Source organism: Cibotium barometz, chromosome 4 (assembly GCF_041138505.1).
Source record: "Cibotium barometz isolate CiBa-2024 chromosome 4, ASM4113850v1, whole genome shotgun sequence".
Lineage (NCBI taxonomy): Eukaryota > Viridiplantae > Streptophyta > Polypodiopsida > Cyatheales > Cibotiaceae > Cibotium > Cibotium barometz.
In genome coordinates this window covers 5,508,897-5,525,387 of record NC_141049.1, presented here as the reverse complement: position 1 = coordinate 5,525,387, position 16,491 = coordinate 5,508,897, and the positions used below count along the sequence as shown (strand labels likewise).

Sequence of the window (16,491 nt, the reverse complement as noted above, 5' to 3'; positions counted from 1 at the left end):
GAGGGAGAGAGAGAGGGAGAAGAGACAACACATTAAAATACTTTTTATATCCCTTTCTATTTACGAGTGTTTTAATATTGGTGATTTTTATTTTATGTTGATATACTTGGTTAGCAAGATTCAGAGAGAGGGAGAGAGAGAGAGAGAGAGAGAAGAGACAACACATTAAAATACTTTTTATATCCCTTTCTATTTACGAGTGTTTTAATATTGGTGATTTTTATTGCAAATGTGTATGTACTTATGATCTTTGCCACCAACGTCTAATACTTTAGTGTGTGCACAAAAATGCCATTTATAATATTGATATGCTTGATTGTCTAAGCTATAAACTATTCTTTTTACATAATGCCTTCTAGCTTTGCCTTTAAATAGGTGAGCTAGTGGACCATAAGTCCATTCACACACACACCCTTCTCCTACCCTTTTACATGACCTTAGTCTTTTAATATTTATGACCTAATTTGTAATTATGAAAGCATTTGCTTGAGTGGGTGTTAACTCTTCTTTTTGAAGGTGAAAGAGCATGTGATGGCTTCACTATACTACACACTAGAGAAAGGATGATTGTGCCATCATCCAATAGCATGTAATGATTTGTTGATTATTGAGTTACATGGGTAGACATGTGGATTTTGTTTTTCTCTCTTAGACAATGATGCATAGTAGGTATAGGTATCTTATAACAATGACGGTGGCTACCATTGGTAATATACTTGGAATTATTGGCATAGAGAGAGAAAGAAACAAAGTTATATTAGCGTCTGCAAAAGGCCAGTGGCCTATGAGACCAAAACATAGTACACAGCTAATGGTGTCTCATCAAAAGTAAGACAAAAAGGACTAAAAAAGTCCTAAACAGCTATAAAAGGAAAATACTCCTACTGAGGTACAACAAAAGTGTATAATATCTACAACTAGTATAAGACTGGTGTAATCTTCTAATCTCAGTATCTCTCTCATGGGGTGCTGTAAGATAGAGGAACTAAAGTGGCAGGGCAATTGTCTCCTATGGTGGGTGATGATGGCACTAATCCACCAGTGATGAAGCAGCCATGGATGAGGTCTTGTGGTAAGCATGGGCATCTCGCTCAATAAAGTGCTATGGCTCTGTCAAGGGTGACTCCTCCTGAAGGATGTCTATGGGACATTTGACTCGTCGAGGGGGTAGTGGAGGTCCTGGTCGTATCTACTGGGGTGATCCTGGACCTAAAAAAATCTGTCATTGTTCAAGGCCTATTTTGAAAATCCCTTATCTGTTAATTCTTGTATGAATATAATGTATCCTTTTCTATTCAAATTTGTATTTTTTTTAAATTCAATAAATAAATTACCTCTTTAAATATATTTCTATAAGTTTCAAATATTTAAAATGTCCTTCTGTTGAACTCTCGTGTGATAGGCACATTTTTTGTAATAAGTGACCCCCCGCCCCCCCTCCCCCCGAGTCTGTGAGCCATGCCCTTTCAACAACATGCTCCAACATGAGCTGCAAATTAGCCCATTATAGCTTGCCACCAACTTGACAAGCTTGCACCTTCAAACTGGCTCTTTGCCAAATTGCAAGAGCCATGGGATTCACTCATCCCATAAATCAGTAACCCTTCTTTACATTGAGCATTCTTTTTCATAATAAACGAAAAACCATGCTTAATAAAATATACACATAACTAAGAAACTATACATAAGTATTGACCATGACTAAGAGCCCACCCAAGCTCTGATACCATGTTAAACAATCCTAAAATGGGATTGATCATGGTGATAGACATAGATTAAGCAACATAATTAAGGTGGATCATACCACACTAAGAACTCCATAAGAGAGAGAGAGAGAGAGAGAGAGAGAGAGAGAGAGAGAGAGAGAGAGAGAGATTGCACACTTAACATTAGGAACTCAATGGAGTCTTTTTGGGCCCTTTAATTTGCCATTGCCTAATGGAGGTGATTAAGAAATAGACAACTAGGGAGATTACATGTGGACTGAAACCAATGGTTTGTAAGAGCCTAGAAGGTAGTGGTCAAACTTAGAATAATAGGCTAAATAGGCTCTTTTTAAATTTTCAAAATCAACTAAAACTCAAAAATTTAAAACGTATATGCATTTTTTCCCTATTTTATATAGAAAAGGATAGCTGCAGCCTGCCAGCAGCCTGCAGCCATCATTAACTAAGGTCTCTAAAGTGATAGAGGCCCAAAAACGAGTTCCCATGCATTCAATGCACATTCCCCTTCACTTTCCACTATCCCTCTCTCCCACGTTCCCTCCAAAACGCTCTCTCTTCTCCCTTTCTCATAGCAAGGCGTTTTTCACTCTCTAGACTACTTCTTTTAGCTATCTACCTCTTGATCTACCTCTCTCTTCACTCAGAAACCTAGATCTATAGCTATGGAAGCTTGATCTGCAACCTCCTCTTAGAAGCTATGGAAGTTTGATCCTCACTTACATTTCCTTCCTTCATCCTTCTTCCTTGTCCAACCTCCTTTTACAGAGTGTAACAACAGAGCTTAGCTATGGAAGCTTGATCTGCAACCTCCTCTCAGAGGCTATAGAAGTTTGATCCTCACTTACATTTCCTTACTTCATCCATCTTCCTTGTCCAACCTCCTTTTACAGAGTGTAACAGCAGAGCTTAGCTATGGAAGCTTGATCTGCAACCTCCTCTCAGAAGCTAGGGAAGTTTGATCCTCACTTACATCCTTCTACCTTGTCCAACCTCCTTTTACAGAGTGTAACAGTGGAGCCAAGCTATGGAAGCTTGAGTTGCAAATGCTTTGGCTCTCATAATCTTACTCATTGTCTCCTCTCATCCCCTCCAATATCCTCTTTCAAAGTGCAGTAATAGCACAGCCAAGCCCTTGGAACTTGCTCTACAACTCCTTCTCTTTTTTACATCTCCCTAGTCTAAGTTTTTTTCTCACCATTCTATTTTTCTTTGCCATCAAGGTTTATAATCTCTCTAATATATACATCTGATGTCTTCTTCTAGAGCTCGAAGGCCTCCGATCAGTATTCAATCTCTCTCTTGTAGCAGTGGTCAAGATGAGGATGGGCACTGGAACATCAAACAGTACGAGAAGTGGAATTGGATTACGATGCAGCCTAGTACAAGAGGAAGCCACAAGGTGTCAAAGCGATACGTTGATATACAAAGTCACCATTGGAAAGGGCGGATATTGGAGCTCAAACAAGATCGTGATGGAAAAAAGCTAGCCAAGGTCCAACATGTTTACAAGGCAACAGAGCTGAAACTAGCAGACCATGACCAACGTCAACGATTTCCTGCAAATTGTAAGTTATTTCACCACTTTATATTCTTGTTTTTAAATCAATTGTGTGCTAATAATGGTATACTGAGCACTGCTTCGATTGTTCTTGGGTTCTTGTGCGTAGATATTTTTCCCTCAAACTATAGTGAATGGGAGCCTATGGAGGCAATTTCAGGAACCTTTGAAGCATACCATGTGGAGCTTGGTAGTTTAATCTTTGGAGGGTGTCCAGCTGCACAACTTCTTGCACGAAACATCTTCTTCTATGAGGATACATATGTGGTTCCCACGACAGCAAATGGTACTGGAAAATTAGTTCCAAAACCTACGCCAACTCTCACATCTATTGAATGGCCAATTCCAGACAATGCTTCAGTGGCCATGGCTTGTTTGCAGATCGAAAGCAAGGTGCAAAATGCTATGAAGTGCACATATGGATCTCACAAAGCAACCATAACCTGCTTCATACCTCTACACCTCTTTGTGTACCTGTTCCGTACAAGTGACACACATCGTACCCCAACTTTATGGATTGCAAAGGGGGAGAGAGCTCTGACTTGTTTCTTATCACCTGCATGGGATAAAAAAGTTGTTCAACACAATGGAGACACCATCAGATGCGGAGTAATTGTTGAGAAGGTTGTGATGCGCTATCATATTGCCAAGCAACAGTTGTCCATTGCGTTTCCTTACAGGCAATGGAAGCTTACAAATGGAGAATGGGAGGCGTTAGACTCCGACACAACCTCTACAGAACAGGGTGTGCTACATATATCCATGCAAGGTGGGGATGTAGAAGATGTTACTGTGAATGATGACTGGTCCCTTGCCAACTTACGTGACTACTTAGTTCTTCGATTCTCACTCAGTGGTGATTTTGCTTTGATAATCAATGGTAGAGTAGTGCGCAAAAGGCAGGAACGATCTTTTCTTTGTAGAGAAATTACTTTCCCTGGCTGTGTAGCTATCAGATAACCACTGGATATGTAATCTTGAATTGAAGTAAATACAATTTCAATTTTTTTGCCTCACTGTCTTATTAAGGTTTTTCAATTGTCTTGTGCAGTTTTATTTTTTTGTGATAGTGTAAGGTTGGTCACACAAGCATCTGTGGCGTGAGCCACTAGTAAATTGGAAATGACCTTGTGATGGAAGGATACGTTCTTGCTTTCGCATACCATTTTTTAAAAATTTTTTGGTACTTACAAATTTTAAAAGTTTTTAAAAATTTTATAACAAGGTCGCCCATTTATAAACGATAGTTTACTCATTTACATCAATTGACAATTATCGTTCTCTCCTAGCACTTGCTCTCAATTTCGCACACCTTTCTGTATCACACACTCTCTATTTCCTCCAATCACTCATAGACATGGCACCTCTACTTGACGCACTTATTGCACAGCTAGGAAAGCTTGAGTTACTTCATAGGGTTGATGAGATCGTCCCTATGTTTGAGGGAGCAATTGATGTACGTGCAACAATGCATCTACACGCGGATGCTTTTACAGATGTCATTCAGTATATGGATGAACACATCAGCACGTACTCCATCATGTTTGAGGGTGATGAGGGCTTATGGGTTCCAGTTGACCTCATCAAGTACATATTCAGGGAAGAGAAGAATTTTAGATTTCGCCTATCCAGGTTTTTAAAATCCCTCACAGAAACGGACTACAGAAATGAGGAGGAAGACTTACTCCTGGATCTACAAATGGGCAACATCGGCACTTCTTTCCTAAGCTGGGACATGGTTTTGGTCCTTCTGTTACAAGAGGGTGTGGCGAAAGAAAGTGGCAAGGAAAAAGAAAAGGGCAAAGTAAAGCTAATGGAGCAGGTCCAAGAGGCCCATGCTGAGGAAGAGAATGTTACAGAACAATGGGAGGCCTCAATGGCATTGGTGGCTCTACAAGATAATGTCCCCGAGGAAGTTCCGGACCTAGTTCTAGAGGGCGATGAAGTACTCGAGGAGGTCCCAGACCTTGTTATCATGTCTTTGCATCCAATCATTATTGATGGGAAAGAGTTTTTGTTTTTGGATGACATTGCCAAGACACTCGGGTTTCGTGAGGATGAGGCACTTTCTATTATTGCCGTGAATGCTGGGGGTCAAGACAAAGGAAAAGTGAAAATCTCTTTTGAAGATGACAACCCCACAAAAGCGCTTGCATATGATATTGGTAGCAGTACCTTGGAAGTTGTAGTGGCCAAAGCGCTCGTTGAAATAAAGCAAGAAGTGCAATTCTATGAGAGCGTAGCTGCCTTTGAACCACACATGCCCTTGGTTGCTGGCGATGCTCAAGACCAAGGAAGCATAAACTTGACGAATGAGCAACTAGTTGCAAGTGACGATGCAACTGAGGTATGTCCTTACTTCTTAGTTGTAAAGAAAATTATTTTTTGTATCATTTCACGCTTCCTAACTTCTATATTGACATGTTGACAGACTGCTTTTGAAGTGGACAAGTTTGCTATGTGCGTAGGAGGAATGCGGCCAAAGTCAGAGGGTCGAGATGCATCCCTTTGGCACTACATACCTGCCCTCAGAGCCGACATAGTGCGGGTTTTTCATTTAGAATATGCAGAGATCGCCTATGCCGAGCTCCTAAAATGTAAAGCACTTAGTGCAGTCTTGTCGGAGAGCCTCGAACATAAATAAATGTATTTTGGTAGCTAGGGAAGCTGCCTTGTATTGCTTCACGGGCAACCATCCCGGCTCAGTTTTAGGCCATTGTGCCCTTTCTCAGGCTTAAGGAATCAATGAGCCAAGTGATGTATTCCAAAGCTTAGGCCATAAACCAGCCTCTAGAACTCTCTCTCCTGAACTCTTCCAAGAGCTTATTAAAAAGATGTAATGCAAACTTCTCTTCCAAGTTTAATAAAAAAATTTTGTTGTGCATTGTAAGTTGTGATTTTTCCTGGCGTACTTGTGATATACCATTTCAAGCCTCGCAATTTTAAGATTTTGTTCATGTGTTCATAGAAAAAATTGTTTAGGATTTATTTTAATTGAGATCGTGATTAAAAAAAGTAATCGAGATTGGGTTAGAGCGGTATGAAAAAATATTGTATTTATAGATGTAAACACACTCACATATATGTATATATATATGTACATACATGTATATATATACATATATATATGTGTGTGTGTGTGTACCTATATATATATATAAGATTCTGGGACTATTGAATGATATATATATACATATATATACATATATATATATAAAAGATGTATAGGATATATATATATATAAGACATAAGATATTATAAGATTTTAAGGCTATTATCAGATATATATACATATATATAATATTTTATATAAATATATAAGATTTTGGGGCTGTTAGGGCACCTGAAGGGTCTTATGAGCCTCACCAGACCAAAGACATCAAAAAAAAATAAAAAAAATACCATGTGCGCTACGGCGCGTAAATCGACATTTTGACCTGGTCAAAGTACCGATTAATGCGCCGTAGCGCACATGGCAATTTTTTTTTTTTTTTTGGCCTTGAGGCTCATAAGGCACTCTATAAGGGTCTCTAGGTGCATTTATAGGATCTACCTTTTTTGTATATATAAATAAACATATATATATATATATATATGTGTATATGTATATATATTTGCATATGTATATATATGTGTGTATATATGTTTGTGTGTGTATATATATATGTGTGTGTGTGTGTGTGCACCTATATATATATATATAAGATTCTGGGGCTATTGAAAGATATATATATATATAATATATATATATATATATATAAGATATATAGGATATATATACATAAGACATAAGATATTATAAGATTTTAAGGCTATTATAAGATATATATAAATATAAATAATATCTTATATAAATATATAAGATTTGGGGCTGTTAGGGCACCTAAATGGTCTTATGAGCCTCACCAGACCAAAGATATCAAAAAAAAATAAAAAAAATACCATGTGCGCTACGGCGCGTAAATCTCCATTTTGACCTGGTCAAACTCGCGATTAACGCGCCGTAGCGCACATGGCTTTTTTTTTATTTTTTTTGCCTTGGGGCTCATAAGACACTCTATAAGTTTCTCTAGTTGACTTTATAGGATCTACATTTTTTATATATATAAATATTCATATATATGTGTGTGTGTGTGTGTGTACATATATATATATATATATATATGTGCATATGTATATATATTTGTATATGTATATATATGTGTGTGTATATATGTTTGTGTGTGTATATATATATATGTGTGCGTGTGTGTGTGTGTGTGTTTGTGTGTGTTTTTTCCTATGTGTATAGTGCTTTTATATTTTTTAAATGAAATGTTCATTGGCACTGAGCATACAAAAAAAATGGACTCAACAAAGAATGTAACACAACTCACAAAGTTTTCATTAATGTGTGAAAAAGCTACAAAGGAATTTGGGAACATTACAAAATTTTGTAGGGAGAATTACAAAATGGGTTAGCCTATTGAGGTAGAAGGCTACGCTCTAAACGTAGACGTAGGGCTAGGGACATATCTACAGGCTTCAAAGTAACTCTCTTGGCATGTACCATAGCCAGCACTGAGTCTTCAAAAACAGAAACTACAATATCTTCAGCAGCTTCTTGAAGAGCTTCAAGAGCTGTGCTCTGTATGCGGTCAACCCTGTCAGAATATTTTTCCATTGTTTCTCTCACCAGTCGAGAGAATGGTGCCTTGGGGATGAGAAGATCTGTGCTTTTCTGATATTTCCTAATCTCTCGTAGCGCGACTGTCCCTGGCCTCCATTTTCTCTTCTTCTTTGTAACTGGTGGAGGCGGTGGTGGTCTTTGATTCTCCCACGGTGGTCGTTCAGACCTGAACTTCTTTTTCTTTTGTGTACGCTCTTCCTCTTCTTGTTGGTCCCGAAACTTGCCCTCCATTCTTTTACCACACTTCTTGACTGGCCGTCTGGATGTTGTGGCTGCCTGTGGGGGTGGCTGTGCTTGGCTTGCCCTCCTTGCGTCCTCTTTGGGCTGCTGTCTCTTTTGCATTTCTGTCTCCCAAGCTGCCCTCACAAGAGCAAACTCTTTGTCAATGGTATCTTTCGTGATGCCGTAGGACAAGAGCTCGACCTCCCTGTTCTGTAAGATAACCTCTAGCTGTTCTAGGGTGTCGGCCTCAATAACAATCTCCAGTGGCTGCCCTTGACCTTCCTCGGCTTCTTTTTGACGCCGCTCTTCTTCTGCTTCTCTACTAGGCTCTGCTTCTTCAGCTTCCTTCCTGCGTTGCGCTTCTTCGGCCTCCTTCCTGCGCTCTTCTTCGCTCATCTCCTTTGCCTCTTGCTCTGTTACGATAGGTAGACTTGTCCTTTTTGCTGTAGCAGGTAGTGGGCCGAGTTGATCGAAAAACCGCAAGTCTTGCTCCTGTTCTTCTGGCATGGCCTAGGTATGTACGAGTGCAAGAGATAGTGGGAGGGCAAGAGAGAGTAGAGCACAAAGAAGAAATTGAAATGTGGTGGCTATAAATGAAAAATGACTTAAATATGTCTATAAATATAAATTTTTAAAACTTTTAGAAAATTTAAAAACACAAAAAGATTATAATCAGAGAGTTTAAGCCCATGAGGAACCACACCGACGCTTGCTTGCTACCCACTGTCGTAGTCTCTCCCTAGCATTTGATCTGTTGTATCCTTCAGTTCTTCTTGCATTAACAGTTTTCATTATTTGACGCCTAAGAGACAAATTACCGCGACTTTTCTGCCTTTTTTTGCCAACCAGAACGCGATAGAACCAGTTGAACATTTCATGGAGTGCATTACTCTTGACTTTGCCACCACCATGGCGAGTGCCCTTAAAATACACGGCCTTTGCTTGGTAATGTGATTTCTCCATGCCTTGATTGCTCCAAAGTGCTAAAGAGCCATATCTATCGAGAAAGTATGGCCCATGTGCATACAATATATGCTGCATAGAAAATTACAAAAAGTCAACAAACAGTATGAAGAACATACTACAAGGACACAATAAATACAACATTACCATGTAGTGAGTAATGTGTGTTTCTCCCCATGCCTCGACCATTTCTTCTGTGAATCTACAAGTGGCTTGTTTAAGTGCCTCAATACCATGGTCATCCAGGTGAGGTCGCTCTAGAAGATCGACCATTTTATTACACACCTCCCATACATGTGCACGTTTCAGGCCAAGCCTGGCATCATTTCCTCGATATGTTGTGACATCACATATCTTCTTCCAAATTTCAAAGTCTGTGGCTTTGAGAACCCAAGTGGTTTGATAGCAAGTGTCTTGCCTTTGATCCACCCATGCAAATTTTATTAGGGTTGTCTTGTGTAGGGTTTGATTTTCTGTCCTTTGTCAAGACCACTGCTCCAGCATGTAATCCCATAGAGGAAAGTACACCCTCTAGTGCATGTATTAACTCTTCTCGTCGATCTTCGGGCTCCATGTTCCAGACATAGTTTATGTGGAGCATCAATAGCTTATCCAAAATCCTGAGTCTTGCATGTAATGTGCACACATGCACTTGACATAGTGGAATTTCCAAGATTGGGTTCCAAGCATTGTCCTCCTGGTCACGACTAGGTGGCTTGCTCTGGTCACAACTTTATATGCCATTATGCCATACCTTTGATCCTTTCCTCTGTTCAGCATCAAAAACGATTGCTTTTTTTGCACATGAAATATTGGGTGCAACATGCCTACTGCGTAGGGTTGCATATTCTGTCTCCAAATCAACCTGAAGGCGGATCTTAGAAGGCTTATTGGTGATGTCTTGTAGTGCCATCTACAAGAAAGTAGGCTTGTAAGCTTGGGTTGAATAGGAGTGGAAGGAGCAAGATATGGTATCAAAAAATAATGGGAAGAATGGAGATGAGGGTTGCTTCTCTAGAGCTGCATTGTGGATAGAGAAAGAAGCCAGAAAAGGGAGCCAAAGAAACATAGAGAGGGTTGGCAATGGTGAGACGAAAATGCAAAGGAGACAATGCATCATGGGAAGCTTCTTTAGTGCAAGCTATGGCTGCTAAGCAATATAGAGAGAGAATACTTCATGAAAAGGTTCTTCTGTGCTACTACTGTGGGTTTGGAGAGAGAACCAAGTATTGTAGAAAGAATGCTCCTGGTAAGCTTCTTCCTTGCAAGCCATGGCTACTACTGTGGGTTTGGAGAGAGAAGGCTCATTTAGGAGTACAGACCTGCTAGCTATGGAGAGAGGACCAAGTACTGTAGAGAGAATGCTCATGGTAAGCTTCTTCCCTGCAAGCCATGGCTACTACTGTGGGTTTGGAGAGAGAAGGCTCATTTAGGAGTACAGATCTGTTAGCTATGGCTTTTGGAGTAGAGAAAGACGCTTTTTTCCATGGAGAAGGAGTGCAGGGCATTTTAGAGAGAAGATTTAGAGAGAGAAAGAGATCTGGTGTACACACAAAAAAGGGGGGAAGAAAGTGACGAATTTTTGGAATGTTTGGAGTTCGAAAAGGTTGCTGTAGGCTATGATTACTGACTGACAGCCCATTACAAAGCTTTAAAGTCACCTAGGTGGCCAGATCTAGGAATATCTCCTTTTTTTATTTTTTTTTTGTTTTTGTGAAAAATCAAATATATGCTTTTAGGACTAGGCCTCTAGGCTTGGTCAAAGATGGATTAGCATTTTAAGCATTTCACTAAACGTCCAAATTAAAGGGCCCAAGAAGACTCCATTGAGTTCCTAATGCACTCAATTCTATTGCATATCTCAATTGAACCATACAATGATATAGGCCTTAGAGCCTTATCCTAATTTACATGTCATCATCCATGTGGCAACTCCTTTTCCACTCTTTTGGTCAACACACACATCATTCAATATTACATGTGGCATTCTTATCTTGCCACAATATCTTGAACCTCTAGGGTGTTTTCACACACTCAACCAAATAACCCATTCATTTTATGTTGCACATTTCAACACCCCTCCTCAATATAAACTTGGTGGTGTGCATAACATCTCTCCAATCAATTTTATCACTCACCTCTCACCCCTAATCAATTTGGCATTGCCAATCTCAACAAATTAAAGTATTAGACGTGGAAAAGATCGTAATTCCATAAACATTTGCCATAAAAATCACCAATATTAAAACACTTGTAAGATAGAAAGAGATATAGAAAGTATTTTAATGTGATGTCCCCTTCTCTCTCTCTCTCTCTCTCTCTCTCTCTCTCTCTCTCTCTCTTTACTAACCAAGCATATCAACATTAAAAAACTCTTTATCTATGCATCACATATTAACTTCAAACACACAAATAGATAAACATAAAAAATCACAACAATAAAACTAACCTCAAGTTGAAGAGAATGGTATTCAAAACCACCAACTTTGATGCTAACGTCCTTGTGCTTGTCTCTACACAATCACATACAAACACCAAAATAATTAACGTTTATGGTCTCTCTATTTTTCTCACCCTATCCTAGCTACATTTCACACCAAATACACAGAAAAAAGGCAAGAGTAACTATATGTATACTACATGTGTGGAGTATGCACGCGCGCATGTGTGTGTGTATGTGTGTGTGTGTGTGTGTGTGTGTGTGTGTGTGTGAGAGAGAGAGAGAGAGAGAGAGAGAGAGAGAGAGAGAGAGAAGAGAGAGATTATAGAGAGAGAAGAGACATCAATCAATAATCTTAAAGATTATTACATTATCTTCACCAATTTCCTTAACGGAATGCACTTCAGTGTTTCCTTAAAAATGAAGTGCTTTTCCTCAGAGCTCCTAAATGTGCTACCCACCACAATGTAAAAGCCATCTACTAATACCAATGTCTCTTTTCTTAAGAGGAGCTTAAGATTGTCATCTCTGGACTATAGGGGTCTACCACTATATAGATATAGCGTGGATTGGCGCCAAGAACTTTCCATTTGGGCTAGGTTAGTATCCAAAAAAAACCCAATTGTGGTATCTCCTCAAAGGAGATTATATCGGCGAACAATTTATTATTGTCATAGGTCAACTTTAAAGTGTCTAATGCCATGTTCTACAAAAAAGATAATCAATAACAATCATGTTCTTTTTATAGTTAGCCACATAGAGAGCAAAGGAAAAGAATGAGACAGACAAACATAATATTTTATTGAAAAAATACCAAAAGCGACCTTCTAGCACTAATGGGCACAGAAGAAGAACATAACCATATTTATCTTCAAATGAGCTCCCGCTTTGGGATACATTTAATTACTTGATCAAATACTTGTCGTACTTGATCTCTATCACCAGGGACATTATAGTATATTTCATAATGATCAATCAAGCCTAAGCTTTCTTTAATATTCACTAGCGTAATATTTTCATCTAATTTTTAAAAATCTAGACGTATAATAATTTTAAAAACATCGTTCCATCCAACATCATGAACCGCCCATGGTCCAAATTAGTTTGGACCATGAAAATAGAAACGCTCAAATTCTTTAGCCAAATTCACCCTTTCCTCAAAGGAAAGAGTACTCCTCATGTGCTAAAAAAAATGCAAGTCACCTTCTCCATCTCTGTCAAACATACATACATACATACATATAAGTAAGCTCATGCATGACATGGGTGTAAGAACCATAATTGTAACTACTATATGCATGCGCATGGGTATAAAAATCATAATTGTAACTACTATGTGTGTTTCAATTTGTACATTTAGGTGCTTACATTTTTGTGTGTACATGTGTGTTTGAATAAATACATGTAAGTCCTTCATAGAGTGAACCCCCCGAGCTCACAGAGTTGCTCATGGAAGATGGGCAACAATGGTTGAAGCACTTAATAGCTTTCACACGTTTGGCGCCTGAAGATTTCTTGTGAGAAATCTAGTTGAAGGCACCCTTGGAGTGGTTTCCTTGTGAGAGAAGTTGCATGGAAATCTTGCTTGTCAAAAATGGAAGAGGCAAGCAATTATGGAGCTCATGTGTAAGCTCAACATGGCCATGTAAATGGCTATGATGAAACCTTATGAAAGAGGTTGTCGAGGCAAAGATTTGTGCATCAAGAAGGATGCATTAGTGAAGCATGCTATGGCAAAAAACATGTAATTTGGAGCTCAAGGAGCTCACAATAGCCATATTTATGGCCACACTTGGAAACCTCAACTTGGAGGTATGAAGAGGAAAATGAATGGCAGCAAGAGCAAGAATTGAGTGTTGCCAGCAACCAGCACATACTATTGCAGCAATCTGAGAAAAGGAGACAACAAGCAAGCATCAAAGAGCTCATAGTTCGCAAGAAGAGAGAGACTATCCTAGAAGTTATGAAAAAGCTAGGTGATAACAGCAAGGGTAGAAGCTCTAAAGGCTGCCATTGCAAATAGCAACACACAGACCAGAAAGGCAACGACAAAAGACAGCAATGCATCACACAAGCAAAGGGAATCAATAAACAACAGCTTTCAGTGATCAGAAGCAATAGTTACGCAGGCCTTTGAGTCGTCTTCTCCACCACCAAAGCCCCAGGCTACGTAGCACACGAACGATTGCAAAGAACGTGGATTGGTCACTGCCAAAGCCATGACCACCGTCCTCAGCACACGACACTCCTGTGAACCTTGAATCAGCAGAGACGGAGTAAAAAACATTGCAGCGAATAGCAGGCAAGGTGAACACACTCACGCGGCTGAAAGCGACGGAGAGAGGCGGTAATGGCAAGCTCCCATGGTTGACGCTTCAAGTCCAATGGCAATAAGGGCCGATTGTTTCAAGCGAGGTAGATAGGTAACAAGAGATGTTGTAGGGATTGCCAATGGCTTAGAGAATATACAAACTATAGTAGTCTTAGAATAGCAAAGATTATAGAGAGAGTTCTAGAGAGATAATATATGGGCCTTAGAGAATATACAAACTATATAGAGAATATACAAACTATAGTAGCCTTAGAATAGCAGAGAAATGTTCTTAAAAAGTAAAGAACGTTCTTTATAGTTTTGGAAATACTAGACTTCTAGAGAGACAATTATATGTATTGCTAAGAGTTATCATTGTGTACTTTTTTATCCAACGAGATGTCTACATGTGTATAGTGCTGGTATATAGTTAGGGTTATGCTATATGTTGACAAGGATAAAAAGATATGTTTGTAGAGCCTTAAGATATTCATTTAATTGGATTTCAGTAAATGGAGATCCAGAATGATAACAACGACTCCAATGCCTTAGTGGTCGCCAATGATGCTTCCAATGCTGAAGTAGCTTTGTGTACCCTACTATCAAGGTTGGCTTTAGAAAGTTTCATATGTTTGTCTTTGATGTTAAGTGGTTCAAGGTAGTCACAATAGGAGCACATGCAACCATATGAAGAGACAAATCCGGATTAGTTCAAGTGGAATCCACAAAGATATGGACAGACCAAAAGACACATTTATACTACCAGAGCATTGTGAGCAAATAATCTTTAAGGAGGACCCAAGAGATCTAAGATAGTGGTTTGTAATCCAAGTGGCACCACGTAATAAACAAATATATAAAAACATGGAAATAGATGGAGATGAAGCAGAGATTGGTGTGGGCCAGCAAGATCAAGTTCCACTACATATTGAAGTACAGCAAGAGCAAGGGCTAGACGAAGGTAAAGAGATCGAACAATCAGACACATGAAATGTTTCACACATAGTAGACGATGATCTTGATGAAGATCCAACAACATTAAATGAGGAACCAGAGCCAGAGCTAGAAGATTTAGAGGCTGACATAGATGCATCGTCTATTCCCACATGAATTAAAGATGGAGGGATTTTCCTTGAAATAGATATTTTTGGCGCTAATGATCTTTTTAAAGATGACAGGGTTGATAATGATCAACTTTGATTTTGTAAACATGTAAGTAATCTCACATGTTATGATTTGATGGTAATTTATTTATTAGTTTTATTTAATTTTACACATTAGGAATTTTTGGACCCAAAAAGTGCCTCCTAAGGATTCCTAATTTTAAGAGATTAGAGCTTAAAAAGCTGGGCTTAAGGGAGACAAAGGCTATGATGATCCCTATTTTTTACCTTGCCACATCAACCATACCCCCCCTAGTTTCACTTTTTAAAGGGAATATTCTCATACTCTCTCTCTCTTACTTTTTGACTTTTCTCATACTTTCTCTTACTTTTTGAATTTTTTATCTTCACTCTCTGCAAATTGAATCTTTCTTGTCAGTTTGAAATCTCGAAAATCATCTAACGGGAGAATTAATCTAACGAGTCAAAGTCTTAACTATTCAAACTGATCCGACCGAACCTGAAGTCACATGGTCAGATCAAAGAAGAGACTTGCACTTGGTCCATAGAATCATCGCTTTTTTCCTCCTTTAACGAGGCACAGCCCCCCGCTGATTCCTTTCCACAAAACAAGGGTCTTCTTAGGACTTAATCTAACTAACGACGTAACTATTCGTAGCTTAATTATATCGCAGGAATCCCTCGATCCTACCTAACCCCAACCAGTGGCCCATGGGTTAGCCAACCGCCCGCCGACCAGTGTATTGGTGGGATTCCTTTATAAAAATTTGGTTATGTTTTGCTCGGGTAGTACTGAGGAAAAGAGTTCCTAGGTCCCCTAGCCGGCGTTTCATGCAAAAGTTAAGGTAGGCATACCACGTACACACCCAATATGAAATTGCCATTATAACATAGCCGACTATCTTTAAAACAATCCTTCAATGAAAATCATAGTATTATTTATCATAATCCTCCAAACTATTGAGTCCATGGTATTACAAAATATGTCATCTAGACTCTCCGTTGAAGACCAGCTAGCCAACCAACGAGATCCAATATCAAAATTTGATTCACAAAAGTCATTCTTTTTAGTCCATCCAAATCTTCCTCGACGCACACATGGGTGTCCTAGCAACCGCGAGCCTGTGCATCACCTAGTCAGAACCCTCTAGGATCTTACTTAGGTGTCCTAGCACTTCACTCAGGGACCGTTTCGTCAGTCCTCGCCCATCGTACCGGAAGCGCACCATTGTAACCATATCGAGGCTGGTCAAGACCTCGACAGGCTTTGCCACGAGCAACGTCCCTCGACGACTACCCGCCAACTGTTGCAATGAGCCTCTTCTTAGTTGAAACACATACCAAATGCTTCCTATAGCATTCTGGCGTAAAACAGTCCTTTAAAAGAAAACATAGGTTCTATGCAAGTAAAATTCTCGGTTTGAGATTGGTTCCACAAAACTCTTTTTCCTAAATCCGTATTTTCATAATGAGAAT

At 39.2% G+C, this 16,491-nt stretch overlaps 1 protein-coding gene across 9 annotated transcripts in view; it reads right to left on the bottom strand.

Moving 5' to 3' along the window:
- The window catches only part of LOC147638823 (uncharacterized), a 28,095-nt gene extending 14,061 nt beyond the window's left edge, over window positions 1-14,034 (bottom strand). For 3 of the 9 annotated variants that reach the window (XM_086784814.1, XM_086784859.1, XM_086784863.1), the window contains exons 1-3: window positions 13,902-14,034; window positions 13,706-13,788; window positions 11,590-11,653 (exon numbers count right to left, since the gene is read on the bottom strand). The gene's annotated coding sequence lies outside the window, so the exon portion shown is untranslated. Of the gene's footprint in view, window positions 1-11,589; window positions 12,795-13,705; window positions 13,829-13,901 lie in introns of all 9 variants that reach the window. The other 6 variants (XM_086784848.1, XM_086784845.1, XM_086784834.1 and 3 more) reach the window with 6 other exon arrangements.
- Window positions 14,035-16,491: the final 2,457 nt, after the last annotated feature.